The sequence below is a fragment of the Micropterus salmoides genome, unplaced genomic scaffold, assembly GCF_014851395.1.
Source record: "Micropterus salmoides isolate LMB-PRFRI ecotype aquatic unplaced genomic scaffold, ASM1485139v1 Ms_hic_scaffold_8, whole genome shotgun sequence".
Taxonomy (NCBI): domain Eukaryota; kingdom Metazoa; phylum Chordata; class Actinopteri; order Centrarchiformes; family Centrarchidae; genus Micropterus; species Micropterus salmoides.
The window spans coordinates 39,086,731-39,097,346 of record NW_024044570.1 but is presented as its reverse complement, the minus strand read 5'-3'; the positions used below and the strand labels follow the sequence as shown (position 1 = coordinate 39,097,346).

The 10,616-nt window shown below is 39.9% G+C and overlaps 1 long non-coding RNA gene across 1 annotated transcript; it reads right to left on the bottom strand.

Annotated features, from left to right (window-relative positions):
* Positions 1-6,617: 6,617 nt before the first annotated feature.
* LOC119894378 lies at positions 6,618-10,266 on the bottom strand. Its single transcript, XR_005442915.1, has 2 exons — positions 10,136-10,266; positions 6,618-7,873 (listed from the first exon to the last, which is right to left on the bottom strand). It is a non-coding gene; the product is annotated as an uncharacterized LOC119894378 (long non-coding RNA).
* Between the last annotated feature and the right edge of the window lie 350 nt (positions 10,267-10,616).

Genomic DNA, 10,616 nt, shown 5'->3' with positions numbered 1-10,616 from the left:
AATTGGTATTGTTTGCTGTAAAGGTGAGATCTGGTGAAACACTCTGTCCTGTGACTGATCTGTGTAAAACAACAGAAAGTGAGTTAAATTTGACTCCAAAGTCCAACAGGTCACTGGAAGCCATCAACTCAGTGTGTACAGGCTAAAACAGCCTGCTTCTACCTTTTAGAGGCTTTCATGTAGAAATCTCTACATGAGTCCTGTTCAGTGAAATATGGCTGTATGAAATTGGTATTGTTTGTTGTAAAGGTGAGATCTGGTGAAACACTCTGTCCTGTGACTGATCTGTGTAAAACAACAGAAAGTGAGTTAAATTTGACTCCAAAGTCCAACAGGTCACTGGAAGCCATCAACTCAGTGTGTACAGGGTAAAACAGCCTGCTTCTACCTTTTAGAGGCTTTCATGTAGAAATCTCTACATGAGTCCTTTTCAGTGAAATATGGCTGTATGAAATTGGTATTGTTTGTTGTAAAGGTGAGATCTGGTGAAACACTCTGTCCTGTGACTGATCTGTGTAAAACAACAGAAAGTGAGTTAAATTTGACTCCAAAGTCCAACAGGTCACTGGAAGCCATCAACTCAGTGTGTACAGGCTAAAACAGCCTGCTTCTACCTTTTAGAGGCTTTCATGTAGAAATCTCTGAGTTGAGCTCCAAATGGCTTCAAACTTACCGAGAACACTTACAGAGACAACACCATCAACAATCTTGAATCTCAACCTTCTGCCGCCTTTCCCAAGCTAGTTTCTTTCAGGGGCCATATAGGGGCCCCAAATCACAACAGCTCAAATCAGTGTCCCACACCCATCATACAGTTGTATTTTGGTATTAAAACTCCATTTAGAACTTATTAGGTGGTACTTAGCTCATAAAATCCACAAAAGGAGCTTTACACACTCGCTTAGGCTTAAGAAGCAAAAGATTACTGTTCAGAGAAATATGGCTGTATGAAATTGGTATTGTTTGCTGTAAAGGTGAGATCTGGTGAAACACTCTGTCCTGTGACTGATCTGTGTAAAACAACAGAAAATGAGTTAAATTTGACTCCAAAGTCCAACAGGTCACTGGAAGCCATCAACTCAGTGTGTACAGGCTAAAACAGCCTGCTTCTACCTTTTAGAGGCTTTCATGTAGAAATCTCTACATGAGTCCTGTTCAGTGAAATATGGCTGTATGAAATTGGTATTGTTTGTTGTAAAGGTGAGATCTGGTGAAACACTCTGTCCTGTGACTGATCTGTGTAAAACAACAGAAAGTGAGTTAAATTTGACTCCAAAGTCCAACAGGTCACTGGAAGCCATCAACTCAGTGTGTACAGGCTAAAACAGCCTGCTTCTACCTTTTAGAGGCTTTCATGTAGAAATCTCTACATGAGTCCTTTTCAGTGAAATATGGATTTATGAAATTGGTATTGTTTGTTGTAAAGGTGAGATCTGGTGAAACACTCTGTCCTGTGACTGATCTGTGTAAAACAACAGAAAGTGAGTTAAATTTGACTCCAAAGTCCAACAGGTCACTGGAAGCCATCAACTCAGTGTGTACAGGGTAAAACAGCCTGCTTCTACCTTTTAGAGGCTTTCATGTAGAAATCTCTGAGTTGAGCTCCAAATGGCTTCAAACTTACCGAGAACACTTACAGAGACAACACCATCAAGAATCTTGAATCTCAACCTTCTGCCGCCTTTCCCAAGCTAGTTTCTTTCAGGGGCCATATAGGGGCCCCAAATCACAACAGCTCAAATCAGCGTCCCACACCCATCATACAGTTGTATTTTGGTATTAAAACTCCATTTAGAACTTATTAGGTGGTACTTAGCTCATAAAATCCACAAAAGGAGCTTTACACACTCGCTTAGGCTTAAGAAGCAAAAGATTACTGTTCAGAGAAATATGGCTGTATGAAATTGGTATTGTTTGCTGTAAAGATGAGATCTGGTGAAACACTCTGTCCTGTTACTGATCTGTGTAAAACAACAGAAAGTGAGTTAAATTTGACTCCAAAGTCCAACAGGTCACTGGAAGCCATCAACTCAGTGTGTACTTCTAAAACAGCCTGCTTCTACCTTTTAGAGGCTTTCATGTAGAAATCTCTGAGTTGAGCTCGAAATGGCTTCAAACTTACCGAGAAGACTTACAGACACAACACCATCAAGAATCTTGAATCTCAACCTTCTGCCGCCTTTCCCAAGCTAGTTTCTTTCAGGGGCCACATAGGGGCCCGAAATCACAACAGCTCAAATCAGCATCCCACACCCATCATACAGTTGTATTTTGGTATTAAAACTCCATTTAGAACTTATTAGGTGGTTGTTAGCTCATAAAATCCACAAAAGGAGTTTTACACACTCGCTTAGGCTTAAGAAGCAAAAGATTACTGTTCAGTGAAATATGGCTGTATGAAATTGGTATTGTTTGCTGTAAAGATGAGATCTGGTGAAACACTCTGTCCTGTGACTGATCTGTGTAAAACAACAGAAAATGAGTTAAATTTGACTCCAAAGTCCAACAGGTCACTGGAAGCCATCAACTCAGTGTGTACAGGCTAAAACAGCCTGCTTCTACCTTTTAGAGGCTTTCATGTAGAAATCTCTACATGAGTCCTGTTCAGTGAAATATGGCTGTATGAAATTGGTATTGTTTGTTGTAAAGTTGAAATCTGGTGAAACACTCTGTCCTGTGACTGATCTGTGTAAAACAACAGAAAATGAGTTAAATTTGACTCCAAAGTCCAACAGGTCACTGGAAGCCATCAACTCAGTGTGTACAGGCTAAAACAGCCTGCTTCTACCTTTTAGAGGCTTTCATGTAGAAATCTCTGAGTTGAGCTCCAAATGGCTTCAAACTTACCGAGGAGACTTACAAGACAACACCATCAAGAATCTTGAATCTCAACCTTCTGCCGCCTTTCCCAAGCTAGTTTCTTTCAGGGGCCACATAGGGGCCCCAAATCACAACAGCTCAAATCAGCGTCCCACACCCATCATACAGTTGTATTTTGGTATTAAAACTCCATTTAGAACTCATTAGGTGGCAGTTAGCTCATAAAGTCCACAAAAGGAGCTTTACACGCTCGCTTAGGCTTGAGAAGCAAGAGAGTCCTGTTCAGTGAAATATGGGTGTATCAAATTGGTATTTTTTGTTGTAAAGGTGAGATCTGGTGAAACACTCTGTCCTGTGACTGATCTGTGTAAAACAACAGAAAGTGAGTTAAATTTGACTCCAAAGTACAACAGGTCACTGGAAGCCATCAACTCAGTGTGTACAGGCTAAAACAGCCTGCTTCTACCTTTTAGAGGCTTTCATGTAGAAATCTCTACATGAGTCCTGTTCAGTGAAATATGGCTGTATGAAATTGGTATTGTTTGTTGTAAAGTTGAGATCTGGTGAAACACTCTGTCCTGTGACTGATCTGTGTAAAACAACAGAAAGTGAGTTAAATTTGACTCCAAAGTACAACAGGTCACTGGAAGCCATCAACTCAGTGTGTAGAGGCTAAAACAGCCTGCATCTACCTTTTAGAGGCTTTCATGTAGAAATCTCTGAGTTGAGCTCCAAATGGCTTCAAACTTACCGAGGAGACTTACAGAGACAACACCATCAAGAATCTTGAATCTCAACCTTCTGCCGCCTTTGTCGGGTCGGAAATAAGGACCGGCCGGGCCAGTAAAAGACCTGGTCCTTACCCTAACCAACGTAATAAACTCAATAAAATTACTCTATTAGATTTCTTCTTTAGTCAAAAGACGGCGTAGTCAAAAACTTCACTGGAGACGGTCAAGAGTCGGTGCAAAAAGTTTATTCCAATAAAGGACAGATAAACCCGAGCAACATCCCTGCAGGTCTCAGGATGGAACCGAGTTGGTGGTCAGCGAACATCGCCTTATATTCACCTTAAGCTCCACCTTGTCCCTCCCTTCAGGTGGGCGTTACATCTTAACTCCTCCTTATCTCCTCCTTCTAGGTGGGCGTTACATCTTAACTCCTCCTTATCTCCTCCTTCTAGGTGGGCGTTACTCCTTAACTCCACCTATGGTGTTCGCTGACCATTCCTCCCCTTTGGTGGATTTCTTATCCTCTACTGCCATCTAGTGGCCTTTTTCTTGTACTGTTTTACCAAATTAACCCTTTCATTAATGTTACAATTTCCACTTTTTAACTATTATTACATGTAATTATTGTTACCATTTATCTCTCTTTATATTTTTTACATTACTGGATTAGAAATCCACCAATATGTTTCAACTTCAGTCCCACTGTATTTTTTAAAGTTATACAGGCATAGTTTGACACCATTAAAACTTAAACACTTACAATCGTATTTTTTAAAAGAATTGATAAGGAATAACATATTTCATACATGTATAACGTGATTCAATGAACAATTACATGATTTAGCAATGCCAACCATGAGGGTGCTTTGTCTCATACAAGTTAACTTTCAGCAGCGCAGAGCTTGGTTGCATGCAGTACCTAGCCGTACCAGTTGCCATAAATAACATGTCATGATCTCATTCTTGGCTTCAGTTCGCGATGATCTCAGCCCTGGCGTACGTGACTTTCTGCATGTGCCTTGCTTCTAATGAGTGGGTTACGGTTGGCTAGGTTTTGCCTGCGCGGCCTGAGCAGCTTCTCTGCTCATGTAGGCACATTAAAAAGCACACGTTCACAGAGAATAAGAATAATATATGATAAACACACAGCGTATAAGAATAAAATATGAGTTTGAACACACTCATTAAACACTCAGTAGTTAAACACTCAGTAGTTAAACTTTACACTATAAAATAACACTTTAAATGATGACGATGTAGACCACCATTGCTCTAGTAATTAATGATAACAATTTAGGCTATAATGCTCCAAAATAATTCACAACACTCCCTCCTCTGAGGCTGTAAAGCCTCACACTTCATAAACCAACACTGTGACCACTGAAAATAGGCGGCCTATTGTATTTGCATATGAAACCTATTTCTCAGACTTGTAGACCTTCAAGAAAATACCCAAATTAGTGTTTACACGTTGTGAAATAATCAATAATCATGTGGTGGGATGTTCCTGTTTCTAACACATTTGAGCAAGTTATAATGACAAGGATTTCCATTACTCCTCTCTCCTTATTACCCTTTAAATGAGTTTCCCTTTAAATGAGCTTAACATATTAAACTACCTATACGTGCTATAATATAGTGAGATATACCTTGTAAATGGTTTACACTTGTGAAACAAATAATATCTTATGCAGTGAGCTGTTCTTTTCTTATATACTTTAGCAAGCTAACAATTATAACAACACCTAATGTGTTGAAAGGCACACATCATCAAAACATCACATGGTGCATAGTGAACTTTCCAGACATAAGAGTGTTTCAACAATCATTCATGTGACACTTCAGAATGGTGCAAAATGTCTGATAAACATGTATGATGTCTATTTTGAAAGTTTAGTCCGTGGTACTGTGGAACTCTTTTTTGGCACTCAGGTTTCTTGGGGAACAGACTGGGTACCAATTTGAGGGTGCTCAGTCGTTTGTAGTTTCAGTCTTGTTCTTCCTTTTGCTGGTTCACTTGGACTCATAGCTGGTGATAGTCAAAGTCGTCTCTGTGGTGATGCAGGTCGCGCTTGATCTTGCCTGCTGCTGCGTCTGCCTCACGAGGCCTCATAGGAGAGTGGCCTCCTCTGGTCTTTGACTGGCTGTGAAAGATTATTAAGCTTGCTTGCAACTGTATCTTACTATTACCAATAAGTGAGCTTTATCCTACTGTTTGTAGTTTGGAGACTTTAACTATTGTTTCTATCTGTCTAATTTTTTCAACATGAGTTTGCTTCCTAGATATTATATTTGCTTGCAATTTAACCCCTCTAACATCCTGTATATCTGTGTATTGAATTACATTGCTATTGGATGTACAAATAGCAAATCTTGAAACACTCCATTATTCATTAGTGCACTACAATTCTTCCATACTTCAAACTAGTTTACTAATACTACCTACAGAAACAGGAAGAAAACATAGATTAACACAGATGTTCAACAAAAACAGAAAGAAAACATAAATGAACTCAGGTGTTCAGCATCACACATGTGTCTCAGGTTATCATTACAGTTGCTTGGTTGTTCCTGTGGAATACATGACAAAGGTCAGTCATGATTTGATACTCACAATCATCAAATTTAAGCATGCAGTAGCAATGTGCTGCTAAAATTGCTTTATAAGGCTTCAATGAGGCTTCTCCTTTCGGCCTCTTTAAAATCAAGCCTGAAAGGTTGCCTGTCATTGTATCTGCTACATCGAGGAGCTCTGCGCTGGCTGTTCCTCTGCACAAATCCAGAGCAGACAGTGATATCTAACAATTATAATATAAAAATAATCCCACTAGATTCCCTGTTTAAAAACACAAGGAATTCCTGATGTTCTGATCCCTTTTTGCTGAAATTTAGTAACAGGTGGCTGCTGGAGGAGAGCAGGACACCAAAGTTATTAACTCAGTATATTTGTGTTAATGAATCAATTATTAATGACATATCTTGCTATTTTATAGATCCTGAGCTAACCTTATTCCTGTCTGTCTTTTTGGATTTAAATCAGTCCTATTTTCTTTTTTCTTCCCCTTCTTTCTATTTTTTCTTCTCCTACAAATTATCAACACTCCTACTCCCAAACTCTTGTGAGGTCTTCAAACAGTTCTTTTTCGGTAGATGTTGCAGTTTTCAAGGCCTCTGACAGTCTGACCATTTGTAATGTTGATCATGGTGAGACAGAGAGCTCTTCCTTGGTGATGTCTCTGTCAGCACTCGGTCACATGTGAGAGCATTTTGGCTGAAGTTCATTTTCACAGTGAAGCCTTCTTGACCTTTTAAACTTTGTGCTGTTAGGTTCACAGTCTTTAAGGTGGTGTTGTCCTCTTTATGATTCGACTGTAGATGGTAGATGTGGTCTGACTCGCTATGTCCTCAGCGTTGGGAAGATGCTGACGTCAGTGGAGGTGGGCTTGGGCCTGTGATGCATCAGGTTGGCACGCCTCTCTGTGGAACGCCTCCTGTATCACTGTTCGTTTGTGGCCCTCCCTTTCTTCCTCACAGTCAGATTCTGCTGTGTCCATTTTGAAGCTGCTCTCTCGCCTTCTTCATGAAACTTCAGAGCTGCCATCTTGTCCACTGTAGCTCTGTCTCGCTGTCGTCATGTCTCATGGTTTGTTGTGCTCTGCAGGTATCTTGGTCTGTAGGCAGATCTTTTGTCTTTCTGAGATCTGTGCTATGACGAACTTTTCACTTTGTTTGGGAGTTGTTATTCTTTCTATTCATATCTAGCTCTCGTCTCCTCCCTATCTAATTAGCCTCTCTTTTTCCATCTCTCCTTTATATCTGAACTCAACCCTTTAAAGACCCTAATTCTTTTTTCTTCTTCTTCTGCCTGTACTGGCCCTTGACTGCACTTACTTATATCTTTCTTCCACTTGCTGTATACGTTTCTTCATCTGGGGGTATATCTATTTAGACCTTATCTAACAGGATGGGGTCTTTCATTATTCTGTCTCTGTGACTACTTTTCCTTCACTAAAGGCTATATAGTATGTCAATATTATCTAACTGTTGGTCAAACTGTTTCTCCATATTTTCCCTTCATTCTAAGCTTTCTCTATCTCTTATCTGACGTCTTTTATTTTATCTTTAACTACTTAGTTTTGCTGTTACCACATATGTTGTTGCCACAGCTCCCTCCTTTGACCACCTTTGCAGCTAATATTTCTTTTTTCTGCTCTTTACCATTTAATTTCACCTGCTGTGTGCCTCCCAGGACAGCCATCGCACACTCACTGCGAGCAAACACTTACTCTCTGGAAACTTTGGAATTTGGACGGCCTTCATGCCTCGAAAAGGAAAAAGACAGTTAATTGTAAAGCCACACAACCAAGAAACTAGAATGAAACAATTCATTGAAAGAAACTCAGGCAGCTCCCCTTTGTTTTTATATCAAAGAGCTATTCAACTGAAAAATCATCAAAGTAGTGTTTACTAAAAATAACTAACTTCAGTGAAACTAACAACTATTAAAATATCAAATTCATTTTCTCACATCTAATACAAAATTGATGGCTCTCAATCCCTTCTCTAACTTAAATCCTTCATAGATAACACCTCACATTGCTGCCTATCAATCTGTACCTCTATGTTCCAATAAATTGGCAAACTTTATCAGATGTCATCATTTTTCTAGTTTTGTTCCTTCTCCTCGACCAAAAAGTGTCTTCAGCCTGTTATTCTGAACTAAATTTCCTTTATTATCATAATACTTCAGTAGGCTGTTTCAACTACACTTTTCCTTTCTGTATCCAGCAGTCATTGCCATTCTTTTACTAATCTGCTCACTGTCAAGCTGTTATTGGTTCAAAAAACTTTTATAACTTCTGTTATTATTAACTAATGAGTAACTTGCTATAATGTGCTGTTGTTATCCTAGAAAGGTGCAACAGATCACAAAACTCTCATAACTTTTGGTTTAGGGCTGAACTGCTCTCTTTTTCTCTCTCTCAGTCTGCTGTCCTCCCCCACATGGACACACTCACTCACACTCACACAGACACAGCTCAGCTCCTGCTCTGTGCCTCTCTTTTCTCATCCAGTCTTCATTATTCGGGCGTGGACTGCCACTTCAGAACTTTATTTTGCACATAGCTTTATCACAATTCAATCTGAGACTGCATCAAAGCCGTCTTTTACACTATACTAGTCCACATTCACTATTTCATCAATATATTCATATTTATTACTTTATAACTCCTTCCATCAACTTCTTATACTTATTTATATCACCATATCAACTCTATTCATCTGTTATCCTTAAGCTTTATGTTAGTTTAATATTAGATCAGTTATTCAACTGTCATTATTTTATACTTTTTATCTAATGGTCTTAAACATGAGGCTTCAAGACTCAAACTATTAGTATTATTATTTTAGGCCTTGGTAACATTTATATGCACTTTTTCTTAACACACAGCTATCAACTATTTTCAGCAATATTTACATGCACGTACGTCTTCTGACTCCTATCTCCTGCCGGCTTCTGACTTTATGTACATTACCTAGGCTTTCAGCTGAATAGTCTGATCACTTCCTCAACACAGACTTAATTTACACTGCCTAGGTTTATTTCCAAATTGGTGGACCTGATTCACTTCCTCAACACAGGCCCAATTTACACATAAATATAGCCTCTCAATTCACTTCCTCAACATGAGGGCTTAGACAGAAATGATTCACTTCCTCAACACAAAATCTGTCTTTATAAATCGCTACTCAATTCACTTCCTCAACATGAGCGCGTAACACTTCTTTAAGCACGCTTTATTCTCCTATCCTGCCGCAGTCCTATTTAGGCTCCTAGCGGTAACGTGCTATAGTACATCCGCCCGTTCAGTCCGAACCTACCATCGAAGAGCCCCAACACTCAGTTGAAATCCTGCGATATAAGCTCGCGGTAGCCACGTGATGACTATTTTATTAGCCTATTTTTGCCCATGCAGCCCCGAGCCAGTAAGTGGAGCGCCCCAGCACTCAGCTGTGACCCTACAACTCTCCGATCCGGCGGTATCCGCAAAAATGCTTAAATTCTTATCTCTTCATCAGCTCATTACGCCTATGCAGTCCTGTTCTGATTGGATCGAAGCTCCCCGACATTAAGTCGAAGCGCTGCGATTCTTAAAAACAGCGGTATTCACGATGATGGCTGGAAAACACTTATTTTACTTACCCTTAAAAGCAAACAATTAAACACAAAAAGCGCATCTATTCTACTAGCATTACACACTTTGACATAGACATATTCCGCACCATGGTTCACACACACACATGCAAATTTAGCTGCTATTGCATTTTGCCTGCATTTAGATTTGCACCGACTCTTACCCCTCCAGCGTTTACTTTCTTTCTTTATTTAGTTTCAATTCACCATTAAAATCCAAATTTCGTCTTTTAGTAAAATATTTTATACTTAATTTACTGCTTTTTGCACTCAAAATTTATTCTAGGTTCAAGATTGAGGAGACTTTAAGATTCACACCTGGGCGGAAAATCCCGTATTCAGACACAGTTAAAATGCGGAATTTTGGTTAAACAGGTATTCTGCTTACCTTTTCTATGTGGCCACGTGTCTCAGATACAGGCTGTCCGTCCCGGTCAGAAACTCTCGGCCTCTGGACTCAATCTCCTGGCTGGCTCGCCAATTGTCGGGTCGGAAATAAGGACCGGCCGGGCCAGTAAAAGACCTGGTCCTTACCCTAACCAACGTAATAAACTCAATAAAATTACTCTATTAGATTTCTTCTTTAGTCAAAAGACGGCGTAGTCAAAAACTTCACTGGAGACGGTCAAGAGTCGGTGCAAAAGAGTTTATTCCAATAAAGGACAGATAAACCCGAGCAACATCCCTGCAGGTCTCAGGATGGAACCGAGTTGGTGGTCAGCGAACATCGCCTTATATTCACCTTAAGCTCCACCTTGTCCCTCCCTTCAGGTGGGCGTTACATCTTAACTCCTCCTTATCTCCTCCTTCTAGGTGGGCGTTACATCTTAACTCCTCCTTATCTCCTCCTTCTAGGTGGGCGTTACTCC